This window comes from Colobus angolensis, unplaced genomic scaffold (genome assembly GCF_000951035.1).
Source record: "Colobus angolensis palliatus isolate OR3802 unplaced genomic scaffold, Cang.pa_1.0 Scaffold152, whole genome shotgun sequence".
NCBI classification, from domain to species: domain Eukaryota; kingdom Metazoa; phylum Chordata; class Mammalia; order Primates; family Cercopithecidae; genus Colobus; species Colobus angolensis.
Genome location: NW_012114622.1, coordinates 553,542 through 563,199, shown reverse-complemented (window position 1 = coordinate 563,199; position 9,658 = coordinate 553,542).

Below are 9,658 nucleotides of genomic sequence, written 5' to 3'. Positions count from 1 at the left end.
TGATGGTGTGTGCCTGTAATCTCAGCCACTTGGGAGGCTGAGGCAAGAGAATCGCTTGAACCTGGGAGGTGGAGGTTGCAATGAGCCAAGATCGTGCCATTGCACTCTAGCCTGGGCAAGAGAGCAGCACTCCGTCTCAAAAAAAAAAAAAAAAAACAGGAAAGAAAGAAAACGAACTTTGCATTTGACAAAGAATGACCTGTTTTCTAGCTTAGCCAGTTGAAGAATTGGGCTACACTAATGTTAGCTTTGGGGAAGTTTGATACTGAGTAGCCTGAGCTAGGCTCATCCTTGCTAGGATGGCCAAGGTAAAGGTGGCAGAAAGAACATTGGAGGCTCTCTAGTGTTCTCCACATTCTGTTAGGGCCCCTGCCACTGTTCAGCTTCCCTTCATCTCTGCACCCCTTGCAGTCAGGAGCAGGGGATGTGTTTGTCAGTTTGCCTGCTTGCGTATATCTCTGATCAAAAGTCTGGGAAGGGGGTCATGTTATCCTACCCTCCCAGCTAACTGGACCAGGGATGATTCTGTCAGGTTTGACCAGGATAATACTACTTTAAGTATTGTAAACATAGACTATTTAATGCAGAGAATTAAAACGAGTGATGAAAGAGCTGAGAAGCCTAAGAGGGCAGTCAAGAAACTCAGAGATTAGCAATAGTGAGAAGTCAATATGACTTCTAGGCTGGAAGGGACAAAAAGAGTATGCAGTGTTTCCTGAGCCCAGGGGCTAGGATCACCAGTCAGAAACCGGAACCACAGGAGGCCTGATAGCAGCAACTGGAGCCATGGGAAAGATACATTCTCTACCTGAGATGCCACTGACTCAGAGGCGGAAGGGGAATACCCCTTCTGGCTCTCCAATCCACCAATGGTGCCCAGATACTAATTACTAAATAGGACTGTATCTCCAAATAAGAGATAAAAGCACAAAAGGATATCTTGATTTAGGAAAGATTCTTTTGATGAAGTGCCTAATTTTAATTAGGAATGCTTATAATCTGTTACAAAATGGAATGAAAACAGAAATGCCTATAATTTAGTAACATCTAAATCTGGTGACACATTCCAAAGAATCACTAAGACAACTTTTTTGATAACTGTTGCTTTGTAATATAATATTACTGAATAATAATATTTTAAAGAGGCAAAAATAGAGTTATTTTGGGTATATTTGGGTTAAATTTTTATACATTTAATCCCCCCAAATAAAAAAAATGCTAATGTTTTTCATTCAGTAGAAACTGCCCTGAATTTTCCAGTAACCTCAGCACCTGCAAAAAGTATTTTCTAATTAAATATTATATTATAATGGTCTACTGAGAAAAGTCAATTAAACTGAGAAAAGTCATTAATTTTATATTTATTAAGCATAAAATAAAACTTGGAAGTTTGCAGACAATTTTACGAAAAAATTTAAAAACAAGATTATGTAAAGAAAGTCTTCAGAAACATAACAGTGATTTAGTTTTAGACTCAGATATGTGTTTTAAAATACTCTGCTCAGCTATTTTTTTAATGTTCACATTATTAGTTTAAATAAGCTTTAAAGATTATTTAATGTATATGGACCTATGCTGTTTTAACTTTTAAAAATGGATATTTAAAAATAGTTTTAGTTTTTTTTTGAGACGGAGTCTCGGTCTGTCCCCCGGGCTGGAGTGCGGTGGCCGGATCTCAGCTCACTGCAAGCTCCGCCTCCCGGGTTCACGCCATTCTCCTGCCTCAGCCTCCCGTGTAGCTGGGACTACAGGCGCCCGCCACCTCGCCCCGCTAGTTTTTTTTTGTATTTTTTAGTAGAGACGGGGTTTCACCATCTTAGCCAGGATAGTCTCGATCTCCTGACCTCGTGATCCGCCCGTCTCGGCCTCCCAAAGTGCTGGGATTACAGGCTTCGGCAAAAATAGTTTTAGTTAAGCACAGTGGCTCATGCCTGTAATTCCGGCACTTTGGGAGGCCGAGGCAAGAACATTTCATGAGCCCAGGAGTTTGAGACTAGCCTGGGCAACATAGCGAGACCTCATCTCTAAAATAATAGAAAAATTAGCTGGGTATGAGGGTGCACACCTGTAGTCCCAACTGCTCTGGAGGCTGAGCTGGGAGTATCACTTGAGTCCAGGCGTTCGAAGTTACAGTGAGCTATGATTGTGCTACTGCAGTCTAGTCTGGGAGATGGAGTGAGAGACTCAATCTCTAAATATTAATAAGTAAATAAATAAAATAAAAATAATTAAAAACTATTTTACTTTTTAAATTGATCCGTTTTCTAGGTCAATACAGTGAAGTTTTTATTATGTTGTAATAAAAGCACAATCTGGTGGTCAGCAAATACATTTAACATTATTAAGAAATAGTAAGAAGTGGGTCATATTAAGACCAAGAAGCCTTCTGTATTAGGTTTAGAAGAGCTCTTTACTGACTTTGAGCTCCCCGGGGATACCCATGGTTGAAGTATTTAAGCTTTTATCTTGTACTCCCCTTTATTCTAACCCCTACTAACATCTTAGCTTACCGCAGGGAGATTTAAGCCTCTGGTGCTCAGAGAGACTCCGAATTGTACTTGCTGTAGTTTCCCAGTCCACAGACTACTAATAATACTTACTAATGTCTATGAATTACCAAGAGAATAAATTGGTAGATTTCTGAAGAAGTAAACATTCTACTTCTCTTGCTTGGATTATGAGCTATTCCTGCAGATTATCTCTTTGTGCTTTTCAGTTATGTAATTTAAATAACCAGAAAAGATATAATAAAAATTAACTAGTTAGAAAAATTTAAAAATGCTAAAACAACTGAAATTAGAATAAAAACAGGATAAAACAAGTAAAATGGAAACTTGAAAAAGCCCTAAGAAGAATGGAAGTAAGAAAGTAGTATCAATAATCATAAGGAGGCAAAATAAACTAAGAACAATGAAAATAGAGTAAAAGGCCAGGCGTGATGGCTCACACCTGTAATCCCAGCACTTTGGAAAGCTGAGGTGGGAAGATTGCTTGAGGCCAGGAGTTCAAGACTAGCCTGGGCAATGAGGCAAAATCCCATCTCTGCAAAAAATGTAAAAAATTAGCTCTATGTGGAGGCATGCACCTGTAGTCCCAGCTACTTGGAAGGCTGAGGTGGGAAGATCACTTGAGCCCAGGAGGTTGAGAATTCATGCCCTTGCACTCTAGCCTGGGTGCCAGAGCAAGACCCTGTCTCAAAAAAAAAAAAAGAAAAAAAAAGAAAAGAAAATACAGCAGAAAAGTTATTACAAAAAGAATAGAATAAATCCAGCTAAAATGATGCAAAAGTGGGCACAGGTTTAGGTTTATAAAAATCAAATCAATTAAAGAGAATGTGTACTCAGCAATATTAGGAATTCTATGTTTTAGCCCATCACATGAAAACCATTTTGGCCTAACTGGCTAAACCAGGCCTGTAAATTCTGGAGGCCTTGCAGGACTCTGTGGAAAGAACTCTAGGGCAGAGGACCCTCAGTGCTCTGAGGTAAAAGCTGGAAAGCAGCTTAAACCCATTAAGAAAACCCTTTTTTAGGTCACAGGTCATGGTGCAATAGATGATTCCTTAGAATAATTATCTAGTCCAATCTTCCTTCTATAGATCTGTGAACTAAGGCCTACATTGATGAAAAAGGTGCAATTTCAGTGATGGGAGTAGAGAGAGGTAGAGCCACTGGGAACTGTTCTTGGCAGCACATTCTGATTGGGGGCCTATACATTTAAAGTTTTATCAGCGCCTTCTTGAGTAATTCTTTTACTTTTTTGTACTCAAAGTCTGGAATTGACACAGGTGTGTTTGACGTGTCCTAGGTGGGCATTTACCCCTCTGGGAACTTACTCCCTAGGCTGTCTAGGTGTATCCAGTTGCACAGTAGAGAAGTATCTGAGAACAGTGATTTCTCACAAAGACACAAACAGCTCTGCTGGCCAGGGGTGAATCAAGGTTGAGGCATAGGTGGAAAGTAGGGGAGGGTAGTCTTGTAGAGCCTTGCTTGGATTTGATGCGGCAACTGGAGAAGGCCCATGAAGGGGGAAAAGGAACAGACTGGGCAACAATCCTGGGCTGCCCCAGCTTCACTCAGCCTCCCAGGTGGTGCCTGGGGATCTCTGCAAGGCTGCCTCTGGGAAGACAGCTGCAAACACAGAGGTGGTGCAGGTAGGTCAAGGCATCTACCGTAAGACTCAAAAGGCTTGCAGGCCTCTTCAGTTGTTGACAGTTCTGGAGCGAGGGACTGTGTTAGTTTCCTATTAGCTGCGGTAACCACTTATCGCAAATCTATTATCCTGCAGTTCTGGAGGTCAGATATCTGATCTGAGTCTTACAAGGGCTAAAATCAAGATATCAGCAGGGTGCATTCCTTTTGGAGATTCTAGGGGAGAATGTATTTCTTGCCTTTTTTAGCTTCTAGAGACCACTTACATTCCTTGACTCATGACTTCCTTCTCCACCTTCAAGGCCAGCCATATAGCATCTTCACATCTCCCCCCTGACCCCATCCCCTCTTACCTTTGCTTCTCTTTGACTCTCCTGCATCACTCTTATAAGGACCTTTGTGATGATGTTGGGCCCATTTGGATCATATGGGATACTGTCGCCATGTCAAAATCCTTAACTTTATTGTAGCTGCAAAGTTCTTTTGGCCATGTAAGACAACACATTCACAGATTCAGGGGATAAGGATGTGGATATCCTTGAGGGGCATTACTCAGCTTACCACAAGAGCTGTTCATTCCCTGTCATTTCAGCAGATGTGTCCTTGTAGGAGAGCCCACACTGAAGATGTTCTTCAGCTCCTGGTGGGAGCTGGAGGCAGGCATTGACTTGTGGTTTCATTAAAAATAATGAGTGATTGAGCCAGCTGCTTTCGGGCTAATCTGTGACTCCACTTCCTCTTGGAAGTTTCAGCAGCTTAAGCCTCTAACTGCTTAGACAGGAGGGAGCTGAGGGTTGGCCAAAAATGTTACAGTACTAGACATGTTAATTGAGCAAATTTATACTCAGTACTTGGTGGGTAGTGAATACTGTGCAGGGCAGTAGAGACTCATCGGTGAATAAGATTGATTGCTCTCAGATATTAATTTTATTTATGTGCTATCTCCCCTTTTGGGGTAGAATCTAAGCTACATTAGAGAACATATTTTGTCTTAATCACTACTGAGTCCTGATGGCCAGCTTTTCAGGGATTTTAATGGTACATTCTCAATAATTTTTTGCTGGTTTAGTAAAAGATATGATCTTTGACCTCAATGAACTTGTAATTTAATACGTCGGACTAGAAGTTGGCTAATTACAGCCCTTGGGCCAAATCTGCGTCACTGCTTGTTTTTGCAAATAAAGTTTTATTGGAACACTGATGTGCCCATTCATTTACATATTGTCTTTGGCTGTTTTGTCATATAACAGTAGAGTTGAGTGACTTCATCCGTTCTGTCTCCTCTTCTTCCAGGTACTGTCTAAGTACTGTCTAAGTCTAATGTAAGTACTGTCTAATCTAAGTACTGTCTAAGTCTTCGAAAGATGTAGACATTTATAAAAGACCTCAGTTTCTAATTTTCTTCCATCAGAATCTCTAGGGCAAACAATTGCAAAGCTTGGTTACCAGTTTGGAAGCAGTATTAGGTAGTAAGGAGATAACAAACAAAAATGGTATTTTAGGAAATTATCTCTCCCGCTTTGCATTGAATTATATCCTGAAAACAATACATTTTAAATAAGAGAGTGGTTTTAAGGAAGAGAGTGGCAAGATCAACTCCCAAGATAACATTTAATATTTAGCAGGTGGTACATATATTAACCACACAGACTTACACAACTGTGTGGCAATATGGGTACTTATTGGCTAAGAATCAGCAGGATTTCTGTTCTGGAAGTTGATCTGGCTGTCAAGGGCAGAATGGATGGGAGTCATTCCCATAAGATTAGAGGGAGGCTAGGGAGGAGGGTATTATATTAGTCTAGGGAAGAGATAATAGGATCTCTACTTGGAAAATGACAGTGGGAATGGAGTAAAGTATACAGAATCTAGTACCATTGTATATATGGAACCAAAGGGATTTGGCGAGTGGATATCTAGAGTGAGGAAGTGGAAGAAGTGTGGATTGCTCATAGGTTACTGACTTCAGCAATGGGATGGATAGTGGAACTCTTAGGAGGCAGGATGAAGTGTGGAGTACGTTAGGAAGATGTAAAATTAACTCTGGTTGGGGGATTGGACCTTCTGCTCTACCTCTGGAATCTTCCCTTTAATTGCTTCGTGATACGGTTTCGATATCTATCCCCACTCAAATCTCATGTTCAATTGTAATCCCCAATGTTGGAGGTGGGGCCTAGTGGGAGGTGATTTGATTATGGGGGCAGATTTCTTCCTTGGTAGTGTTGTCACAATAGTGAGTGTGTTCTTGTGCGATATGGTTGTTTAAAAGTGCGTAACAGCACTTTGGGAGGCTGGGGAGGGCGGATCACAAGGTCAGGAGATCGAGACCATGGTGAAACCCCATCTCTACTAAAAATACAAAAAATTAGACGGGTGTGGTAGTGGGCGCCTGTAGTCCCAGCTACTCAGGAGGCTGAGGCAGGAGAATGGCGTGAACCCAGGAGGCAAAGCTTACAGTGAGCCGAGATCATGCCACTGCACTCCAGCCTGGGGGACACAGCGAGACTCCGTCTCAAAAAAAAAAAAGTGCGTAAAAACTTCTCCTTCTTTCTCTTCCTCCTGCTCCAGCCATGTGAAGTGCTCACTCTCCCTTTGCCTTCTGCGATGACTGTAAGTTTCCCAAGGTCTCCCCAGAAACTGAGCAGATGCTTCCCGTACAGTGTGCAGAACCGTAAGCCAACTAAACCTCTTTTCTTTATAAACTACCCAGTCTCTGATATTTCCTTATAGCAGTGTAAGAATTGACTAATACAGAAAATTGGTACTAAGGAGTGGGGCATTTCTATAAAGATACCTGAAAATGTGCAAGCAGCTTCAGAACTGGGTAGTAGGCAGAAGTTGGAACAGTTTGGAGGGCTCAGAAGAAGACAGGAAGATGAGGGAAAGTGTGGAACTACCTAGAGACTTGTTGAACGGTTGTGACCAAAATGCTGATAGTGATGTTGACCATGAAATCCATCTAGGCTGAGGAGATCTCAGATGGAAATGAGGAACTTACTGAGAATGAGAGTAAAGGTCACTTTTGCTATACTTTAGCAAAGAGCCTGGCTGTATTGTGCCCTTGCTCTAGGGATCTGTGGATCTTTGAACTTGAGAGAGATGATTTAGGGTATCTGGTGGAAGAAATTTTTAAAGAGCAAAGATGTTTAAGATGTGAATTGGCTGCTTCTAGCAACCTATCCTCATATGCATAAACAAAGATATGGCCTGAAACTGGAACTTGTATTTAAAAGGGAAGCAGAGCACAAAAATTTGAAAAATTTGCAGCCTGTCCATGTGGCAGAAAAGAAGAGCCCATTTTTAGGGGATGAATTCAAACAGGCTGCAGAAACTTGCCTAAGAGGAGCCAGATGCTAACAGCCAAGACAACTGGGAAAAAGCCTTGAAGACATTTCAGAGACCATCTTGGCAACCCTTTACATCACAGGCCCAGAGACTTCTGAGGGAAGAACGGTTTTGTGGGCCAGGCCCAAGACTTACTGCAATGCACAGCCTCAGAACCCTGCTTCCTGTGTCCCAGAAGCTCTAGCTTCAGCCATGGCTAAAAGGGGCCCAGGTAAAGCTTGGGTTGCTGCTCTGGAGGGTGCAAGCTATAAGCCTTGGTTGTTTCCACATGATGTTAAGCTTGTGGGTGCACAGAATGCAAGAGTTGAGGCTTGGGAGCCTCTACCTAGATCTCAGAGAATGTATGGAAATGCATGGATGTCCAGGCAGAAGCCCGAATGAGAGGTAGAACGCTCATGGAGAACCTTTACTAGGGTAGTGCAGAGGGGAAATGTGGGGTTGAAGCCCCCATGCAGAGTTCCCACTGAGGCACTGCCTAGTGGATCTGTGAGAAGAGGGTCATCATCCTCCAGACCCCAGAATGATAAAGCATGGTAGAACCACCAGCAGCTTATATCCTCAGTCTGAAAAAGCCATAACCATTCAATGCTAGCCCTTGAGAGCTGCTGCAGGGGCTGTATCCTGCAAAGCCACAGGGCAGGACTGCCCAAGGCCTTGGAAGCCCACACCTTGCAACAGTGTGCCCAGCGTGAGACATGGAGTCAAAATAAATTCTTTTGGAGTTTTAAGATTTAGTGACTGCCCTGCTTGGTTTCAGGCAAGCGTGGGGCCAGGAGCCCTCCTTTTTTTAAAAAAAATTTTTTGGCTGATCTCTCCCTTTTGGAATGAGAATATTTACCCAATGCTGATACCCTCATTGTACCTTGGGGGTAATTAACTTGTTTTTGATTTTACAGGCTCATAAGTGGAAGTGACTTGCCTTGTGTCAGATGAGACTTTGAACTTTGGACTTTTGATTTAATGCTGAAATAAGTTAAGAATGTGGGCGACTGTTGAGAAGGGATTTTGAAAAGTGAGAAGGACATGAGTTTAGGGAGGGGCCAGGGGCAGAATGATATGGTTTGGATATATGTCCCTGCCCAAATCTCATGTTCAATTGTAATCTCCAGTGTTGGAGGTGGGGCCTGGTGGGAGGTGATTGGATCATGGAGGCAGAGTTCTCCCAGGGTACTGTTGTCATGAGAGTGAGTGAGTTCTCATGAGATCTGGTGGTTTAAAAGTGTGTAGCACATCCCCTCTTGCTTTCTTTCTCCTGCTCTGGCCATGTGAAGTGCTTGCTCCCTCTTGGACTTCTACCATGATTTTAAGTTTCCTGAGCCTTTCCTAGAAGCCAAGTAGGTGCCAGCATCATGTTTTCTGTACAGCCTGTAGAACCATGAGCCAATTAAACCTATTTTCTTTATAAATTATCCAGTCTCAGGTATTTCCTTATAGCAGTGCAAGAACTAACTAATACACTTAGTAAATGCCTTAGGTATCCCAGGAAAGAGAAGTCCCTTTATACAGAAATGGCCTGTTTTATTCAAGCCAAGCTCAGGAATCTTGGAGGGTTGCATATTGTGATGGGGACATAACTGTTTTCTAAGTCACTTTCTGCTAGCCTGCCAGAATTTCTGTATGTGGAGTCTATTTTATTAAATTTGGAACCTTCTGGTATAATCTATTTCTCCTCTATTTTAGGTCCAGATTTTCTATGTAGCGTTTAAGATCACATAAAATCACAATAAAACCTTTCCATTCTGATTCTATTGAGTTACTTTTTAAAAATTTTTGTCCCTTCAAAATAAATCATATAAACCACATGAAACACAACACATGCTGGTTCCATTTACTGTGATTCTACAGAGAGAGATTTTCTGACAGGACAATACAGATAAGAAGTACAGGACAAAATTATAAAAAGAGAACTTGTTCTTCTTCTTCTTCTCCTCTCTTCCTTCCACATTCTGTCATCTTTTTCCTTTTCTTCCTCATCCTTCTCTTCCTTCTTCCCATATTGGTAAGAACTGATTATCACACAGTAGCCTAAACACATTTCCCTGCCTATTATTCCCAAAATAGAAAATAGAAGAGAGGTTAAGTAATACATTTATTTTTAAAAAATCAAATTATGAAAACTGTTCAAAACTTTTCCAATAAAATTTTGATTCTGATTCAGCCCA